Source organism: Hemicordylus capensis, chromosome 3 (assembly GCF_027244095.1).
Source record: "Hemicordylus capensis ecotype Gifberg chromosome 3, rHemCap1.1.pri, whole genome shotgun sequence".
Lineage (NCBI taxonomy): Eukaryota > Metazoa > Chordata > Lepidosauria > Squamata > Cordylidae > Hemicordylus > Hemicordylus capensis.
The window spans coordinates 162,329,982-162,350,681 of record NC_069659.1 but is presented as its reverse complement, the minus strand read 5'-3'; the positions used below and the strand labels follow the sequence as shown (position 1 = coordinate 162,350,681).

Genomic DNA, 20,700 nt, shown 5'->3' with positions numbered 1-20,700 from the left:
CAGAGCCACATTGCGGCAACTCACAATTAAAAAAAACTGGGTTAGTGGAGCGCTCGCTCTGCTAACCTTGGCTAAGGGGAAGAGGAATTCGTGGGGTTTGCTGCCGGGAACTGCATGGCTCCCGTGGCAGCACACGAACCACTAAAAATGGGCTAGGCCCTCATAGCCCGCTTTTAGTGATCGTGAGAATCTCCTCTCTGTGTTCCTATTGGTGTTTACAAAATTATGGCACTGTCACCCACCCTATGTACACACTGGGGCCAGGCTGCGGGCAGGGAAGAGGCACAGACATGGAGGCAGACAGAGAAATGGTTACAGAAGATAGACAGGGGAGGTAAACTGGATGACAAATATTTTCAGGTGGATGCTGTCCACTCTGCCCTTAGGTAAAAGCCACCATTGACTTCACAACTTTTTTTCCTGAACTCATTCCAAATGTATATTGCTCATTTTTGTGTCTCAAAATAGTGCCTGACAAAGCTTCAGTTCTATTAAGGCAACATATGCTATTGTGACCATTGCTGGTTTGAATTATTCTTTGGAGACTCTGTAAACTGCGTGTCCTTAGAAGAACAGAAAGAAATAGGTCCCAAGAAAGGCAATGCAGAATTTTGAAAGATGGAATATAAGCTATTAAGATAAGGACATAGGATGCACCATGGACCTTAAATTCCATAAAAATGAACTGAAGTAGAAGCTGAATTTTTAGAAACAAAAATGTTTATACTTTGAATTATACACAGGGACTGCATGAGTCAGGCTTTTGGGACAAGTAAATAGTCTGGAGGAGTCCCTCAACAAATTACCAAGAAGTTGTTGATTTATCTCAGATCTATTAGGTATATTTAGAGTAGATATTTCTGCAGCTCACCACCTTTGTGATGAGGCCTTATCACCTATATCTACTTTATGAATCTTCTCGGGGAATACTAATTTTATTAAGCACATGACAGTGTGACAACAAACATAAAACTAATAAGCACCAGGAATGTGATTTCTGGATGGGTGAGATGTCAACTCTTCTACAGTTCATGCAAGTTCTAATGAACTGATTGTCTACCAGATGTTCTCTCCCAAATGCTTCAAAATTTATACTTGAGAAATGTCATTTATAATTGTCTGGGAGCTTCATGACATGATTAGATCTCTAGGTGTAATAACTGTGTAGCTCACTTCAGCCTCCGATTTGTTTATGTGCTCAAGAGTTGACTCTGACAGCAACTTTGCACAGTGTAGGTCTGGTTTGCAGATTCATGAAGATTACTATGGCCCTCTGCTAGGAATGTGGCCTTTTGTCAAGGCGTTTCTTTTGCTAACCACTAAAGAAGTTTTTTCAGTGGATATTGATCACTAGGAGACACTTACTTAAATAAGCACCAATGGCCTGTGATAGCTGATGGCTGATTTTGGATGCTACACCTGCTTGGTTTCTTGAGAAGCTTCCTACAGAGATGATGAACTTCTTAAAAGCCACAAAGGCTCTGGCATCAGTGTAGTGCCTGTCCAGGTTAGCACTACTCTCGAGTGTCTGTACCTGCTGCTGGGCTCTCAGGACAGGTTAGGGATTATGTAGGTGTACTGCTTACCCTGCTGCCCAGCGGTCTCCCTACCTGAGCTGACAGAGCTGGTCTCAGAGTTGGTGTTGAGGACATCCAGTATGTTGATCCTGGGTAACTTCAATTTCCACATCGAGACCATAGTTTCTGGGGTGGCTCAGGAATTCATGGCTGCCATTGCAACCATGGGGCTGTCCTAACATGTTATTGGTCCAACACATGTTGCAGAACATACTCTTGATTTTGTTTTCACGACTGGGCAGAACGATGGTGATATGAAAGTGGGGGATTCAGCCTCTATCCCATTGTCATGGTCAGATCATGTTCTACTGAAGTTTAGACCTTTGGCTCCTCTTTCTCTCTGTGAGGGTGGGGGCTATTAAGATGGCCCACCCCAGAGACTGATGAAATCTGATGAATTCCTAAGGACTCTTGGAATCCTGATAGATTCTCTTGGGGAGTCCTGATACAACTGGCACTCCTGTTGAAGCTCTAGTCTCCCTGTAGAATATGAAATGACCTCTGCAGTTGACACAATCTGGCTGAGGGTGATGAAGCAAATAGGAAGGTGATTGGAACACAGATAGAAGAAAACGTCTGCCGAATCTGACTGAAGGCAGGTTAGAGGTTATTATCAAGCCTATTCTATGGTGGTGAAGGTGGCAAAAATCAATTTCTTCTGTGCCACCATCATGTCCTCACAGTGCCACCCTGCAGAGCTTTTTCAGATGGTTCATGGCCTTTTGCAAGCTGGCCAAATGCCTGCTGCAGTCAGTTTGCTGTGCATTTGAGGATAAAGTCGCTCAGATCTGGTGGGGCATGGACTCACGCCCTGGCTGATGCAAACCACTATTATTTATTTATTTATTCTTACATTTTTAATATTCCGCTCTTCCTCCAAGGAGCCCAGAGTGGTGTACATAGTTAAGTTTCTCCTCACAACAGCCCTGTGAAGTAGGTTAGGCTGAAGAGAGAAGTGACTGGCCCAGAGTCACCCAGCAAGTATCATGGCTGAATGAGGATTTGAACTTGGGTCTCCCTGGTCCTAGTCTAGCACTCTAACCACTACATCGCTCTGGCTCTGCAAACCATGCTGGTGATGCAACCAGATGATGGCACTGTACAATGCACTGGCCCGCACAGTTTTATTGGATGAGTTTCAGTTGCTGAGGTCTGTGGAGAAGGTGCAAGGATCTGTCCATGCAACCATCTGGGCTCTGGACCTTGGCCCATCCTGGCTAATTACAGTCAGTAGATCTGGACTGAGGTCCTGTATCTAGGGAGTGATACTGCATCTTTGAATGATGGCTGGCTACCAGTACCTTTGAAAGAGATTATGATTTGGCCCCTTCTGAAGAAACCAGGACTAGATCCTGAGGACCTTAATAATTTTAGACCAGTGGCCAATATACTGTTCTTGGGCAAGGTGACTGAACATGTGGTTGCTGGCCAACTCCAGACACTCTTGGATGAAACTGATTATCTGGCTCCATTGCAGTTAGGTTTCAGGCTTGATTTTGGTATGGAGACTGCCTTTGTCACCCTGTGCGATGATCTTTGTCATGAGAAAGACAGGGGGAGTGTATCCCTGTTAGTTTTCTTGGACCTCTCAGAAGCTTTCAGTACCACCAACTGTGGTGCCCATCTGGAACTGTTGTCTGAGTACAATAACCAGCTATCCTTCCAGTTAGAATTTCTCTTGTGCTTTCATTCCAGTGTAAGTCTTGGGATGGAGTAGCCTGTGATTAATAATAAATAAATAATAATAATAATTCGATTTCTATACCGCCCTTCCCAAAATGGCTCAGGGCGGTTTACAAAGAGAAATAACAAATAAGATGGCTCCCTGTCCCCAAAGGGCTCACATTCTAAAAAGAAACATAAGACACATAAGACTGGAAGTACTGTGCTGGGGGTGGATAGGGCCAGTTACTCTCCCCCTGCTAAATAAAGAGAATCACCACGGTAAAAGGTTCCTCTTTGCCCAGTTAGCAGGGGATTAGCCCAGGACATTCTAAAATATTGGCCTGGCTCAATGAATTTGCCACAAACACCATTAAAAAGTAAATAGAAAACAAATACTGTACATGTGCATATGAACCAGAATATAGAAATGCTAAAAGGCAGCTAAATCCATCCTGAATACAATTGCATGAAAGTTGGTATCGCATAGTGGTGAGGAGGGTGTGCAGGGAGTCAAGGTCTTTCTAAACTGAATCCTACCTCAGCAAGAAACATACTAGGTAGCCTTAGCAACCCTCTGTTCTCTTATCCTCAGCTCCCCTAACTGCCACAGGGATAGCAAAATTGTACTGATTAGCAAAACTAATAATCCTCTTGTAGGATTATTAAGAATTTCTGCGATAATGCATGTGAAGTGCTTTGACTACTCAAAAAGCATTCTATAAATGCTGAGTGTTATCATGAACTGAGGAAACGTGAACCCAATCAACATTGGTCCAAGAAGCCAACATTTAAGTGTTGTGCCTTTGAGAGCAGAGATATTAAAATGCAATTCTAGGCACACCAGCCCGGTATACCATGCAGAGATACCATGTGCTGTCTCTGTGGCAGCTCCTCCAAAACTGTGCTTAGCAGTCCCCTCGGTGCCATTTTCACATTGTTCTCAAAGCACATTAGCTGTCCGCAGATTTCATCTCAGCAATTCTTTGAATTCAGGGAGGCACAGAAGTGGTACTTCAGGCTCTTCACTGGTGATGCAAGATTACAGAAGGCATCATTATGCTTCAGGCATGCTGATTAAAAAACACACACCCTAGGACTGGTTGTGCTGTATGCATGCATTACAAATGAAACTTCCCATTATTACAAAAGAGTCTCTCTGTGTACTTTTCTGCCAGTCCCTTTGCAGCACATAGACTCTTCTGTGAAAAGGAAACCTTTCAGGTAACAGAGAGGAGAACTGAGTGCCATGGAACATCCTGACATGTTTTCCAGGAACATCCTAGGGGTGGGGGGGGAAGGGTCCTGATAAATTCATAGGTTATTATTGAAGTCCTGAATGCTAACATTAAAAGCATGCTTGCAGAGAGTTCTTCTTTTGTGAATCAAATGCAAAAAGGGCAGTGTGTCCATTCCCTAATATCTGAATATCTAGAAATGATCTGAGATGCAATGATATAGATTGGAGCTCCCTGTAGTGGACTCACTCCACAAATCTATTGATTGCTTACATGTGGTAATTTGTGATTTCTAACCATCATCATTTCTGGCTTCATCCTTAGTTTGTGCTCATACATTGCTGTCCATATAAGAACTACTTCAAGACATGGATTAAAAATGAGACAGATGCTCCTGAATTTCCCAGTGTTGCTGAAAAATAGAGTTTGGTATCACCAAGGTGATGATGTTATGACTCTCCAAAATTCTATACAAATCTTCTGGTAGCTTCATATAGTCAACTGGTGGTCTCCCTGGTATCATGCCTCCCAAAGCAACTTTATTTAGGTTCTGGTCCTTCAACGAGACAATCAAGATGTGGGACAACTGTGGTCAATTGCCAATGACAACTGACATTGTGGGAAGATGTGGGACAATACATAGGGAATAGGAAAAAAAGTGTTGTGTAAATTTCCATATTTAATGCTTGGGTATGTGTAAATGTATACATTTATTTGTTATGCTGACCTTTCTAGCTGTGAGGTCTTGAATAACACATAGTGCCATATTTATGGTGGAACCTAGCCATTTTGTTAAATGGTCAGTTTGTGCTGCAAAAGATCCTTCTTTCCTCCATTGTCTAGAAAACTGAATGGCCCTCAAGAACTACAAGCTGGCCATCTCTCCAATACAGATAGAATAGCACCAAATAGTGTCATGATGAGCAGGGACACAGTCCTGGTATTGTTTTCCTTCCAGGGTCTCAGCAGGGACCCAAAGCCCTTTGCTTTCTACATGGAAACAGGATGCTGCACTTGCTATTCCATCCATTCAGGACATCACTGAATATTGGACTACAATGGATTTTATTACCATTGTTCCTGTTACAAGGAGTACCTTCCACCCTTTGTGGCTGTAAATCCAGACTGTTCTTCTGGGTGAATAACTACACGAGGTTCAAGCTCTGTAGGATTAGGAAGCTATCCTTGACTTCTTGTAACTGAACCTCCCAAGTACTTGCATTGATCTAAGTGGGAGGTGTGGCTGTTGGGGTAGGTGTGGTGGTCAGAGTGAGTGTGGTTATGAGGGCTGTCACAGACACTACCTGCACTTCTGAATTTGTAGCTACACCCGGAGATATCAACCTACAGTGTTATGATCCTACAAGATCATAATCGTGTGTTGTGATCCTACATAGTGTTATGATCACATAAGTATTATAATACCACCGTACAATGAGTGTTACAGTGTTCTGATCCTACAAGTCCAAGAAAAAGTATGACTTGGAAGCTGCAAGGTACCTGGGTTGGCAGATGGCAGTGATTTACGGCCAGAGACCCACAGCAGGAACAACATGGCAGAGCTGGAGTAGTGGTGCTATGCTGGTCAGAGTTACAAGATTCAGGCAAGGTACAGACTGAAAGGAAACCCTGCTTCAGGGTTTCCAGAGAAGGCAGGGCAAGCTATCTGCATTGCAGGGATGGACTCAGGCAGCAGCTTGGCCAGGAGGGATGCATAGAGCAAGCAGTTGTTTCCTGTATTGGCTGAGTCTCAGGAAGCAGTTTATAAAGGCTGGGAAGGCCACACCCTTTCATGTCTGTTGCAACAAACTAGGCCTTACTCATGAGTAACCCTGTTAACTCTTACTCACAGGTCACCCTGTTGCTATAATTGCCCGGACGTGAGATGGGTGCTGCTTCATCATTCCTGTAGGTTCTCTTTTTGTGGTTTTTTCTGCAGGATGGTGGACTCAGGGAAGAATCTCAGAGGTATTAGGGGGCCCAGGGCCGACTATAGGTTACTATGGTCTCTGAAGAGCTGGATTCTATGGTCTCTGAAGAGCAGGTCCATGCTTGGCAGGAACTGAGGCAGGTGCTGCCCCTTTGGTCTGGAAGGAGCTCTCCTGGAGGATCTGGGAGCTCTTGGGACTGGCATTGTCAGTTGCTTCCTGGGGTTCAGTGGGATGCGGAGCTGTGGTTTCTGCAGCAGCTGGCACGGACTGCAGGCTCCCCTGCCCACAGCTCATCGTTGGAGGTCCAGTCTGAGGACCAGTCTGAGTGGTCACTGTTGGGGGTCCTGACAGAAGCCACCCAGTGGAAGGAGCTGAGCCAGAACCAAAGTACCTTTTGCTGCCGCCAAATCCTAAAGTCATACAAACAGAATGTGATTATCTACCACTTCAAGAGACACTGGGAGATCTAGGACAATAAAACAGAATCACATTTCCGCAACCTCCAAGAATGGTAATTAATCCCAACTCTGCCCTATGGCCAAACCATTTCTTGAGCCATTCCCACATTGCCAATCCACCACTAATGAGAGTGATTACAGGATGTGAAGGTATTAGGGTGTCAGTTTGGACAATACATCTGACTCACCCCACCCACCACAAGATCAAGGAGGTCAGCATGCATGTCCTGCACCCTCAAGCTGTGTGCCATCCCACCTTTGTAATGACGTGGGGTACGGCTTATCTGGGATGTGATAATTCTACTTTAATGTGGGTGGAGCCAGTCAAGTGTATCATCCAAACAAACCCAGATCCACCACAAAGACTGCTCAGTATACTATTTCTGGTTGTGTTCTACAGTATCCTATTGAGAGTACAGGTAGCTGCCAGGCAGATGTGTTGCAACTCATTAAACCTTTCCTCAGCCTGCATTAATGCTAATGAGATATTTGCTTTTTACTTAGGAACATATGGATTTGTGCTATAGCTCTGTGTCCCAAATACATACAAATGAAAGCTTTTTGAAGTGTTGAAATGGCCTGGGGTCTCTCTGCCTGGAAATATCACTGGAGTTGAGGAGAACACTGGTGAAAATCAAAAGCAAAATTATATATTTCTGATTTGCACCTGTCTTAAACTTCCTTTTTGATAGTTAATTTGTAATTTTATTTTACTTCATTCTGTTAAACCTGTATTATCCTTTATTATACATATTATTATAAATAAATTACACACACACACACTATATAAATAAATAAATAAATAAATAAATTATATATATATATATATGCGCTATTTGTTTATTCCTCCAAGAGTTTATCTTTTAAAATGACTGAAAATAGTAGGACTCTTAGAGGAGGAAAAAATGCACTCCAGTTTTTCCTAGGGCAAAAGCTCTTCAATTTTTCATGGCAGAGCTTCACATCAATATTCTGCTTATCTTACATGAATAAAGACTTCCATGAAAGCGAGCTATAGGAGTTCTTCACATCTCAAATTTCCCCAATTCTCTTTTTTTAAAGGCAGTCAAACCATCATGTCTCTATTAAGTAGCCCAGTTTTAATGATCTGTGTATTATTTCTTTTTTTTTGTTCAAGCAGATATGTGGATTCAGGATCTGTTCTGAGGAAGATAGGTGCATAATTTGGAGAGACAGTAATTTCATTTACAGGCATCAGCTGAAATGTTTTCAAAATTAATTACATTAATAGCAGCACAGGATGTCCAGATAAATTGCTCTAGGGGAAATTCTTTTAAATTAGAATACATTGGAGAACAAACTTTGCATCTTGTTACTGGAAGAAATAACCTGTGGACAGAAGAAGTAGCTGCGATTGTATGAAAGCTACCGGGTGGAATTCCTAAAATTCCAGGTTCGTACACACATCTTAGGACTACTATGTCCCTGAGTAGCCATCAGCATTTAACTAAGGTCTTATTTTGTAGGGATGTGTGAAACGATTCAGGTACAAAATGATTTGTACCCAAATCTGGCTGATTCGGGTGATTTGTAGATAAAACAAATAACCCCTGTCCTCAATTGCCCAGATTTGGGTACAAAACAAATCACCCCTGATTCAGATCTGAAAAATTTGGAGATTTGGACCTCCATTTTGTGGCCAAAGTGGGTTGGGTGGTAGTGCCCAATGGGTGGAAGCTACCACCCAAATTTCAAAGAAATTGGGCAAAGGGGTGATTTTTAAATGATTTTTGAAGTTGGCATGTCTTTGGGGGTAGATTCAAGGCAGAAAGGGGTTTGGGGGGGCAGAAGAGTGGGTCATGTGGGAGTGCCCCAATGGGTGCCTTCTACCATCCAGATTCCAAATAAATTGGTGAATGGGTTGACTTTTAAAGAATTTCTGAAATTTGCACATCTTTAAGTTTCCCCCCATAGGGAATAAAGGGGATTTCAGCAGCTCCATAACTCAACTTGGAGAGCACCAGGGTGGCCCAGAGTGAGTTGCTGTGTAGGGCACATAGGGTGCCATCCATCCCCAAACCCACAAGCCCATGCGGCACTGAGATTTGTTATTTCTGAGGTGTTCTGAGAGTAGATTCTCTGGTAGCAAATGAGAATGGCACTACCACCTGACCCACTCTTCTGCCCCTGAAACTCCCTTTCTGCCCTGAATCTGTCCCAAAGACATGCCAACTTCAAAAATCATTTTAAAATCATCCCTTTGCCCAGTTTCTTTGAAATCTGGGTGGTAGCTTCCTTGCGCCCATTGGGACACTACCACCCACCACAACTCGCTCTGTGCCTCCCCCCGAGAGTTATAACTAAGGCTGCTGAAATCCTGATTATTCCCTATGGGGAAAAGCTTAAAGACACGTAAACTTCCAAAATCATTTATAAACAACCCCTTTACCCAATTTCTTTGAAATATGGGTGGTAGCTTCCTTGCACCCATTGGGCACTACCACCCACCACAACCCACTCTGGTCCACCCTGTTTCCCCCCACGTGGAGCTATAAGGTTGTTGAAATCCCCATGATTCCCTATGGGAGAAAAACTTAAAATGTGTAAACTTCATAAATTCCTTAAAAACCACCCCTTTGCCCAATTTCTTTGAAATGTGGGTGGTAGCTTCCACCCATTGGGCAATACCCCCCTCCCACTCTTTTGGCCGCAGGACCCTTTTTTAAAATACCAATTGATTTGGATTCCAAATTTTTTTGGGTACAAATTGAATCTGGGGTGATTCGGAGGGGGTGGGGTTCAGATATGGACCCAAAACAAATCAGGGGGTGTTTTGATTTGGGTACAAATCAACGCAAAAAAAAATCATCAATTCATGCACATCCCTAGTATTTTGATTATAACAGGGACTGAAGGAACAGCAGCATTTGCTCTGCCTACTGGTTTCCACATGAATCAATTAGCAGGCCAGAAGAACCCAGAATCCTCTATTTCTTAGTCCTTGGCAGCAGTGTATAATGCCTTCAGAAAGAGAGAGTGTTGTTCCAAGCCCATGAAATCTCTCCACAGCTAAACCTGCCCAGAGGTCTTCCAGCTTATTCTATCCATATCCACTCAGGGGTATCATTCTTGTCTCCCATGTTCAAAACAGGGGTATTTACAGAATTGTCCCCTAGAAAATTTATTTTCAAATTTTGGTGCTCCAAATTTGCACAATTATTTTTTTTAAAAGCTAATAATGTTGGAATATATGATTCTTGCATGTTTTCTTTCTGGAGACTGCATGCTTTCAAAAGAGCAACAAAACAATAATTAATCACTTTAAGAAAAAAACATGGAATTAAATGAAAAATAATTAATGACTTAGAGGAAAAACACATCTTTTGAGGATGTGTAGTATTTATTTTATTATTTAAAATAACTACAAAACACACTCTGTGCTGGGGATTATTCCCTTTCCTGCAGAAAGGCATTAAAAAAAGAGAATATATTTTTTCTTTGGAGGAAGCAGGTTTTTTCTGTGGTGGAGGGGTTGCACAAAAACATTGTTTGGCTGCTTCAGATCCTTCTCTCATTCATTCTTATCCAGAGCCTCCCAGTTAAATTCCCCTCTGCTCTGGCCTCTTTTTTCCTCAGGAAAATCCTCATTTTTCTCACTTGACTTCTTTAATCAGTGCAGCCCAATCCTCATTTTTTTCATTAAGTTTGGAATCAGTTGCCAGGAGGAACAGCCCCCTGCAGTTCTCTCTCCCACGTCTCCTAATGCTTCTGCTCCTTATGTATAAAATTGTGCCCACTGAATGCAAGCACATTGATCTCTTTTTGCCCTTTTCCAAATCCAAAATGTTGGGTGTCAGCATGCTGTGCACACTGAATAAGGATTTGCTACTAGCCACAGGAGCAAAAGTGTCTAGGATAGATTCTAGCAAGATGAGGGTCTTGTAAATACATTATCTCAATTCCTATGTTTTCAGATTTAGCACTTGTATTCTATTCTGTAATCTTTTGCAGTTTATTGGTTTGTTTCGATATTTGTCCCAAGGGAGATCCTGTAGAGAGTGTGGGGGAGGAGTCAAGAGGAAAAGGGAGAGAAAAGGAGGAGGACAAAGTAGAGTTGTTGCTGAATAACCTTTAGTTAAATCTATTTAAGATTGCCTTGTGTGTATGAGGGAAGCGGCTATAAAACAGCCCTAGTGTGCTATGTCTCTTAATAGCTCATGCACCTTTGTGAATAATTTGACATGTTCATAGATCTTGAGTAATTTGATATGTTCATAGATCTGTCTTCACATAAGGTATACAGAAAGAACATTTAACATCTGCTTCACAGTTCAAATTCATTTCAAAGAGCCGCCCTCAACTGTACATAAGCTACATGGCTTCCAATGTTGTTGATTTCCAAAATCCAGTGACACAAACTCATTTGAATGATTTTTTTTTTTAAAAAATCACCCAAATTATATAATTTAGCTATGCAGAAATGGCACCTGTAGTTTATTTGGCGTCTGCTATTTGCTTTGCACCATCTGCTGGCTGAAATAGATTAACAGCCGAAGGCGTAGTGAATTGACTCACATATTATACTAGCTCAAGCAACAAGCACAGCTCTTGATTTGTTAATTCTCGGTTAATCTGCTTTCCTTTTCCTTATTATTAGCTGCCATTTCCCTTTAAAAACATTCCAGAAGCCAGTAAAAACCCACAGAAGTAAAACAGGTAAATGGTGCCCTGGCTTCACTGAAAGATTCTTACTTAGCTGGACTGAGGCTAGCAAGGTGTAACCTTCAGTTTATCCAGTGGGTGGGGAGGCTGCCATCTAGATGGATTGTCCAGATAAAATGGCACTAGTACACAAAATCTAATTAACTGTCTTAGAGCTTTTGCCGTGATTGTATTGTAGGGCGCAGTTGATCAGTTTCTCAGAGTTTATCTTTTGTCTAAAGACCTCCTGCTTGTGCTGCAGAGTGATTCCTTGATTTATGAGGAATTAAACAAGAGGCTTAACTTTAGTTGTATATAAATATTTGTAGTAGGAGTAGTTGCAGAAACAACATCTTAATTATTTATTTCTTGACCCTAGCTAACAAGATAACAGTTAAGGATGTGCATGAACCTCAGTTCGTCCTGGCTTGGCCCAGCCACAAACCGGTTCAGAGGTCTGAGGCTGGCACTGGGTGTGTGTGGGGGCGGGGGGAGAGGGGTGAGCAGCAACTTTAAATGTGAGTGAAGCAGGCCTTACACTCCATGCAGCTTTCTGTACATGCGCAGAGGCCATGTGCGTGCCTCTGCTGTGCCCCCCGCCATATACAGGCTGCTGGGGGGAGCACTGCCTGCAACAGGAAGCTGCATGGAGTGGCAGTCATGCAGTTAAGGCCTGCTTTACTCACATTTACAGGTGCCGGTTGCTGCCCCCCGCCAAACCACCCTTGAATCACTGAACCATTTTGAAGTCGGGCCAAACTGGAACAAACCGGTTTGCCAAACTGCAAACTGGTTTAGATGTGACTCACCACATGAACCGATGTTTATGAACATCCCTAGTAACAGTCACTTCTGTAAGAGGGGGAGAGCAAAACCAACTAGACCGATAAAACAACCAATCAACAGAACGGAAGACTGACTCCGCCCCAAGGATCCAACATAGGCACATACATACAGAGGTAAGTATGAATTAGGGAAGAAGAGAGACAGTTACACAGTAAAATTCCAACAGTTTGATCCACATGGAAACTCAGCTTCATTATGAACCAAGTAACTGGGGTGCTTTGCTTTGCCTCTCCCGGCTGTTTGCACTGGCCCAGGTTGTATGATTCTGCTGTTTTGGTCCAGATGGAGGTCTGCTTGACATTTTCCAGCTAATATACCTTCCATTATTCCGTAGGAGCTTAACTCGGTACCGTTCAACCAGCCACATAATAGGAGGCTGGTTTGGTTGCTGTGTCTGAGTTGTGTTGATCCACATGCAATAGGGACATGCATATTCTGCTTCTCCTTCCATTTTAATAATCATGGAGGGAAGGTTGCTTATCTGAACCACTCCCTACCATGTGATTTGAATTATTAGAGCCCTTAAAATAGATGTATATTTCTGTTTTAAGATTCCGCCCCCCCTCGCCCGCTGCTCATGGGTGAAAATTGCTTGTAATGGTTTAGCTTGGATTATAATCAATAATTTTCATCCTGGGTGAGCTTTTTCTGCTTCCTTCACAGTTGGTCAAACACAATATAATCAAGTAACTTGAGGTTTATGTTGCTTTTCATAGCACTGCAAATACAAAAAGGTAAAATTCTCTTGTAATTGGAAGTAAAAAAAATGTTTCAGTGACTAAGGTTCAGGAAAAAGATCGCCAAGGGAATTTGCCCATTCTTTGTTATTGGGACAATGGGCACTTTCATTGTTCAGACTAGATGAGGTCTCCTGTTCCATGTGCCATTGCTAACCCTGAGATCTGATAATTTATGATCACAAAGTCCTTTTTTTACCAGGGTCTTCATTTTGTAAGGCCATGACACTCAATAGGGGTGATGCATTTCCCAAGATATCCTCCATAGCTCTGTAATATATGGGTCAGATCAAACACACAAATCTGCCTTTTAGGCAGAAAAATGTGAAAGGCATCAATAACTTTTGTTCAGACGTTTGGGTTTGATGGTGATTTATCTCTGCCTGCTATAAGAAGAGAGTCCAGAGCTCAGAGGAATAGTGCATACTTTGCACACACAGAGTCATAGGTTCAATCCCTGGCATCTCTAACTAAATAATCACAGACTACAGAACTGAGAAAGATCTTTGCCAGAGATACAACTCAGAAGAGACAATAGTGGGCTATAAGGACTAATGGTCTGACTCAAAGGAAGCTTAATGTGCCATCTCCAAATAAAGGCCCACTTGAACTTAATTTTGTTACTGACATTAGCCCACAGATAGACACAAAGATTATGTTTAGAAGCTATTCCTGAAGTAAAGTGCGACACACACTCTGTTATGTTCAAGACTTTCCATACTTTACATGCACATAGAGATGAGCCTTTTCCCATACTCACATATATTGAACTTATGGGGAGAGGAATAAGCTCACTTTATTTTGTAAAAGACCATGGAGAAGGCTGTCCTCTTAAGTTTTCATTCTGCCTGTTTGGAGGCATTGTTGTTTGGCATCTATCTATCTATCTATCTATCTATCTATCTATCTATCTATCTATCTATCTATCTATCTATACTATACTGCCCTTCCAAAAATGGCTCAGGGTGGTTTACATTAAAACACTAAAATCAATTAACTGTATGTGTGTGTGTGTGTGTGTGTGTGTGTGTGTGTGTGTGTGTACACACCCCACATAAAACCATTATTAAAACATATACAACAGTTTTTAAAACTCTGGAAAACCAGGACAGACCTTTACGGTTTAAAAAACAGTTTAAAAGCCCTGGACGGCCAGGCCAAACAGATAGGTCTTAAGGGTTCTCTGGAAGGCCAATAATGAACTCGGATTACAGATTTCTGCTGGGGGTGCATTACACAGCCCAGGAGCAGCCACAGAAAAGATGTGTTGGTGGCAACTGAAGACGGACCTCCTCAGATGACCTGAATGTGCGGTGGGGATTGTACCAAAGAAGGTGCTCTCTAAGATAATTCTTTATCTTAATAAGATTGTACTCTTGTGGGATTCATGACCATCCTGTTCGGGACTGCATTTCTCCTGCATTTTGGTGGCTGGGGCTGGGCAGAGGCAAGCTAGCAGCCAGCCAGTGCTCTATAGAGCTCTTTCCTTGCTGGCTTTCAGCCTGTAGGCTTCTGCTGCTGCTTTGAGCTGAGCTGCTGCGGGGGCCCACCCGCCAATCAGCTGTTAGGCGGGTGGGCGGTGTTTGCACAGGAGCTGCTCAGTCCTCTGCAAACTCCTACAGCAGCTAGTAGCTCCTCGCTCTCTTTTCCCCCTCAGTTGTGCGCATGCGTGCGCGCACACACACACACAACAGCAATAATCTAATAATAAAATTTAAGTTGCGGAGGTTGGGAGGTTGTCCAGGCTGGCAAAGGGGTGGGAGGAATTGGAAAGGGGAGGCATGTGTGGAAAGGGAAAAGGCAGGCAGAGAAGAAAGGAAGCATGCATGCATTATCCATGTGGTCTCCCCCCGCCCCCCCCCCCCACTGTCTTTTCAATAGCAGAGTGAACTTAACCTGCTTTGCTAAGACTCTTGTAGTACCTTAGAAGAATTAGAAATGCGCATATTTATTGTGTGTAGCTTTTGAATGGCTGAGCTCTTTCTCTCTCTGGCTCCTGTATTGAATTTATTTTGCCAGAATTCTTCTTCTCACTGCAACAACCTAAACAAGGAATGGAGGCAGGGGAAAAAAGATTTCTTAAAGTTATTTCTTTCCCCCTGTTCTTTTGCACCCAAAAGGAGATGCTTCTGGCAAGGTGGGGAAGTCTTGCGGCTTTGTCTCCAGAGTGCAGCCGGAGCATGGAGACTGAGAGTTCCTCTGCTGCTAACTCAGCTGGAGCTTCCTGTGGGTGTAATTACTTCTGGAGGTGAAAAGAGCTCCTGCAAGTCATTGACTGTGGAGTGGCCAACTTGGGGCTCTTTTGCCATTGCTGGTGGACTATTGCTCCCATCCTTCCCAGCTGTTGTGGCTCAGGATGAGGGGAATGATAGTCCAACAGCAGCTAGAAACTCCCAGGTTGGCTATCCTTGCTCTGGGGAATAGTTAGGGTGAGCAAAAGGTAGAGAGGGATTTGTTTGTAGGTTTCTGGGTGATGCACAGTTTTGATTCCCACCTTTCTTTTTAACATGATCTATTTTGTTTTAAGAACTTGACCATCTACTCCACTCCCCACTCCCCATGTGTATCTGCAACAGCAACCAGAACAGCTTACAAATAAACATCCACCATGAAGTGTAAAATACTTGCCCGGGGGGGGGGGGGCATTTTATTCATTTTGCTATGTAAACTATTTTGAGAACTTTTTGGTTGAAAAGTGGTATAATATAATTATGTCCTAAATAATAACAATGCTGGCATTATGGAATATTTTTGCATTTATACTCCAATCTTCCTCCAAGGAGCCAGAGAGAGAGAGAGAGAGAGAGAGAGAGAGAGATTCAATAATATATATCACTGATACTGAGGCTCTTGGTTACCATTGCATACACATCCTGGCCTCACCCCTGGCTCCACCCTACAACCCCAAATTTTTGTCCCTCATTTTGGCAATAAAATGTTGGCAACCCTACCAGTGTGTAGTGAAGTGAAAGGGATATAGCTGACTGGCTAGGAGTTAGACAAAAAGATAACTTTGGAGAACCTGGGATGAAGCAGCTCTGCAGGAAAGCTGAAACAACTTGGGTGCAGGGTCTACTCCCTGGGAACTGTTATATCCTGTTGCTGGTTTATAGAAGTGCTCTGCTGTTTCAGCTTCATCTAATGTTCAGCAGGTATATTTGTGCATAACTCAATATCACAAAGCCACCATAAGCCTCCAGAGCCCTCTCCTCCAAGGGAAACCAGAACCTAAGTAGTGCAAGGGAGGAGTGGAGGGTGATATACAAAATCACTATCAATCTGAACATACAGTGTAGAATAACTATGTAGATCTGATCAGATCTGGAGCCAGCAGAAACAGACTTAGAAGAGCAGCAATCCCATGAGGTGCATTTCCTGCATCAGCTGGACCAGGCCCTCAAACTCTTATCAGCTGATGGGGATGGAAAGGGGACTTCTGACAAAGTTTTTCCATCTAACAAAGATCAGTCCAGAAGATGACGTAGGACTTATTTTAAAATGTATGTACTCTATGATGTAAGGAGCCCCTGGTGGCACAGTGGTAAAACTGCCGCCCTGTAACCAGAAGGTTACAAGTTCGATCCTGACCAGGGGCTCAAGGTTGACTCAGCCTTCCATCCTTCCGAGGTCGGTAAAATGAGTACCCTGAAATGTTGGGGGCAATATGCTAAATCATTGTAAACCGCTTAGAGAGCTCCGGCTATAGAGCGGTATATAAATGTAAGTGCTATTGCTATTGCTACTTCTTGATAATGTAGCACTTACTTTAAGTACTCTATCTGAGTGTGTTACACTGGCTTCAACACAGCCAAACGACTAATGGGCCCTCTTGCTTGCTTGTACCCCAACTCACAGAACAGGACACTTTCCAGCCTAGCTGCTCAACAGCAGCAAAATGCCTCCATTCAGGCAAGTCACATTCAAAACGTAAACAGCAGAGGGAGCAGTCTCACGGAAACTAACAACCCGAAAAAACAGCAACTTTCTTACACCGGATATACGACGTCCTAGCTCTATATCGCAGCAATTAAATTTGAAACAAACCATCGGAAATGTGAATGGCACCCTGCAGTCAGCATAGTGACTGCATTGTCACAATGCAGGAAGTGTGGAAACAGACTTCACAATCTGCCATGACCCCATTGTAGGGTGTAACCTGGAAAGTGCCCAGGCCCAAACTTGCCAAACAGCCGAGATGCCCTTTATTATAAAAGGTTATGTGGAGCATTTTTGATCCCAACCCTACCTTCAATATCTTGGAAAAACCACACTGGAAAATGTTCTGGTATGATGCAGTGCAGGGCCAGAGAAAGCCTCCCCTGTTTTTGGTCCAACAATTACAAGTAGGGCTGATGCAAAATGTTCTCCCTCACTTCACTGCTCCATTCACAAGTGACAGAAGTTATTGTGGCTCTTAACGGTGGCAAAATGGGGATTTGAAATGGTTGCAGCCATTTTCCCTCAGTATCCTCCTTGGAATGACACCGGGGCAGCATGGGTGATACTTTGTTCACTGGCCCAACTCCATGAGATAAGGATATGTGAGCACCTTGAGAGTGCACTCCCCACCCCACCACGCAGGAGCTCCATTCATTAACCACAGGGGGAGTGGTTTGTCTGAATCTCTCCTCTACACATAGCCCAAATGCCAGTTTAAATAAGTATTTGAGGCTCAAATATTTGAGGCCACATGTAGAGGGGTGGTTAGAATGAATCATCTCTTATTCAATTAACAAGTGGTGACTCTGCACGCTTGGAGGTGGGAAGGATGTGCACCATGCTCAGGACACAGATCTCTTCAGCCCATGGGGTCAGGCTGGCATCATCTGAAGCAGCCCACTGGTTTTTCGAGTCGTGGGGGAGTTTTTGGTTGTTGGTCAACAGCCAGCAGGAGGAGTGCTTCCGCCACCAGGAGTGCCAGCAGTGGCAAAATCAGGCAAGCCAATTTAATATCATTGCAAGTGCACAGAGAGTTGCTGGAATTTTGGAAATGGGGCATTCACTTTGGGACTACCATGCAGCCAAGAAGTGGTTCAACTCCCAGCCGAATTTACCCCCCAACTGATCATGAAGAGAAATGAGATGAGAACCCTGGAGCACCTTTGAAACTGGGGGGAAACAAACCAACAAACACCAGCTATAGAAATAATATTTTTAAAGGTTCTGCTCCTGTTCAATCAAAGCTTTGTTCTAAAGCTTTCTAATAGCTACACAATATAACCAAGGGATCCTGTATGGGGATGGTACTAGATGTGAAATGACTGTGGCTTTCATGGTAGTAACTGCTTTTGAGTGCTTTAAAAAAAAAGAATCACAGAGAGAGAAGAACCAAAGTTCAGTAGTACACCACATATTACAACTATTGGCTTGATACTATTATGAAAGCAAATAACCAACCATGTGTGCCAAATCTAATTCCATAAAGGTCCTATGACTACATCAGTCTGTCCATACACCCAGCCCTGCTGACATCTGTCATGATACACTAAGCATCCAGATGACACTGGCAAAACTTCATTTAAAAAATAAATAAAAATCTGGTACCTATCACTAATACCTTTGTCTGAGTCTAATCAGGCGGAGTCTGTAATGAATGGGAGGGCATGTTAAGCAAAGAAGTCTAGCACAGGCAAGGGAACTCAAAATTCTGTGCACCATGACCCATGACTAACTCTGCCACAGTTCCAGTGCTTCAAAAATTATCTTGACATTGCCAAAGTAAAGGGATGTGTCCAGGGTGTCATTTCCCCCCAGCACTTCTGGATTTGCAGAATAGCTTTGGCTGCTGAAGTCAGTTGGTGGGAAATAAGGGAAAGGGCCTTGGAGCTTTGCCTGGCTGAGAATGTTTTCCTGATAGGTAGAAGGCCAGTTACCTGCTCGGACTGCCATGTGGAGAGGTGGCTTTTATGTTGTTTCACATGGCAGCTGTGGTGAGCTATTTGGGTGCAGTGATTTACAGATGGAATTGGGAATTTCTCTCAATGCTCAAAGGGAGGAAGGGGAAATGGGGCAAGGAGTTCCATAGAAAACTCCGTGATCCATAAGTTGAACGATTGGTTATAGAACTATGTGGAGTGATATAAAACAGTTTCCATATGCTGTAGTATATAAACAATCCTAAGTGTTTAACTTTTGTTTGACTTTTTAAATGGCAGGCCTTGTAGGCTAAAGGGATCAAGAATATCTCCCTCTTCCTTAGAGGAGTGCAATAGAAAGAAAGAAAGAAAGAAAGAAAGAAAGAAAGAAAGAAAGAAAGAAAGAAAGAAAGAAAGAAAGATGTGGCCAACTTGACATGACTGGCTTACATTTTTAAAAGCCAAAGCTTCATCACAGCAAGCCATTTAATCAAAGACATTCCTACTAAAGATGTTTGATGGTTGAACTGACTGTCTTTAATCCTTTGTCATGCACAGTGAATGGCTTGTCACACCCATTCCACCACCAGCATCTCCTAGGAAGATAACTGCTGCTGTTCTCTCCTGAGAGTCTCAATTTAAATGCTAATAAATTTTATTTGCCATATCGCTGCCTATCAAAAATATGTCATTCATGAAATGCTGTATCTAATTGGCCCAGGGGCCTGGAAGCATAGAGATACTGTATGTACCCAGGGGTGGCCTAAGTCATTTCACTGATGTGAAGCACAATATGATGCCTTCCCTCTGTGGGAAGGGACAGTGCTTATCTTCCTTGGTGCCCCTCCTCACACCCAAGCCTGAAGGGATTGCCTCACCCCGCCTCATAGAAGGTTGTCCCTATATGTACCCAGGTGGTACATTATAGTTTTGAAAATAGGTAAGACTGATAGCGCTTGCTCTCTCTCTCTCTCTCTCTCTCTCTCTCTCTCTCTCTCTCTCTCTCTCTCCTTAGAAGACAGATGGGCTGCTCCAGGACTTGGGGAGCTTGCTGGATAACTCTGTCTTAGGCAGTGAAGCAAGACATTCACCAATATACTCATTTATTTTTTCTCTTTTTTAATGCTTTGTTTTTTATACTTCTTCTATATAATAGAATACTTTAATAAGATTTCTCCCTAAGATTCTCAATTTGTGCCTACTTTTTACATAAAAGACTGCTTTTTACATAAAAGACTGCTTTCCGGAAAAGAGTATTGATTATTAGCAAAGGGAAGGAAGCATTTTAAGTAGGACAGACTGGATGGTCTCAAGTCTTAAAGGTGTTTACGCTTGTGTTTATTTTGGGACATCCAAGTGACTTTAGCAACTTGATTATGGGTGTTGTTGAGAAATAGTTCCTGCTAGCAGATTACATTGTTAAAAGGACTTGGACTGAGAAGTTTTACTCCCATGCCATGGAGTACCTTTGCAATAAGGTGTTACTCCCATGAAAATGTACCCAGGTAAAGTTTAAAAAAAAACACATGAGAAAGCAGTTACAGTTTGAAAAGTTCAGAAATTTAAAACAAGGATTTACAATTAAGCAACATTTCTTTTATAGGAGCTCTGTTTTGGTAGCATTGCAATCTGAATTATCAGTCAATCAAAACTTTGTTAGAGAAATCTATATACAAGAATATACAGTTAAGAGGGATGTAAACTGATGATTGTGAAAACATCCACAGTGGTTTC

At 42.8% G+C, this 20,700-nt stretch overlaps 1 long non-coding RNA gene across 2 annotated transcripts in view; it reads left to right on the top strand.

Annotated features, from left to right (window-relative positions):
• Window positions 1–7,583, top strand: part of LOC128352140 (uncharacterized) — a 28,999-nt gene extending 21,416 nt beyond the window's left edge. For both annotated transcript variants that reach the window (XR_008320230.1, XR_008320231.1), the window contains exons 2-3: window positions 4,802–4,917; window positions 6,330–7,583. This is a non-coding gene — a long non-coding RNA (uncharacterized LOC128352140). The remainder of the gene's footprint in view (window positions 1–4,801; window positions 4,918–6,329) is intronic.
• The last annotated feature ends 13,117 nt before the right edge of the window (window positions 7,584–20,700 follow it).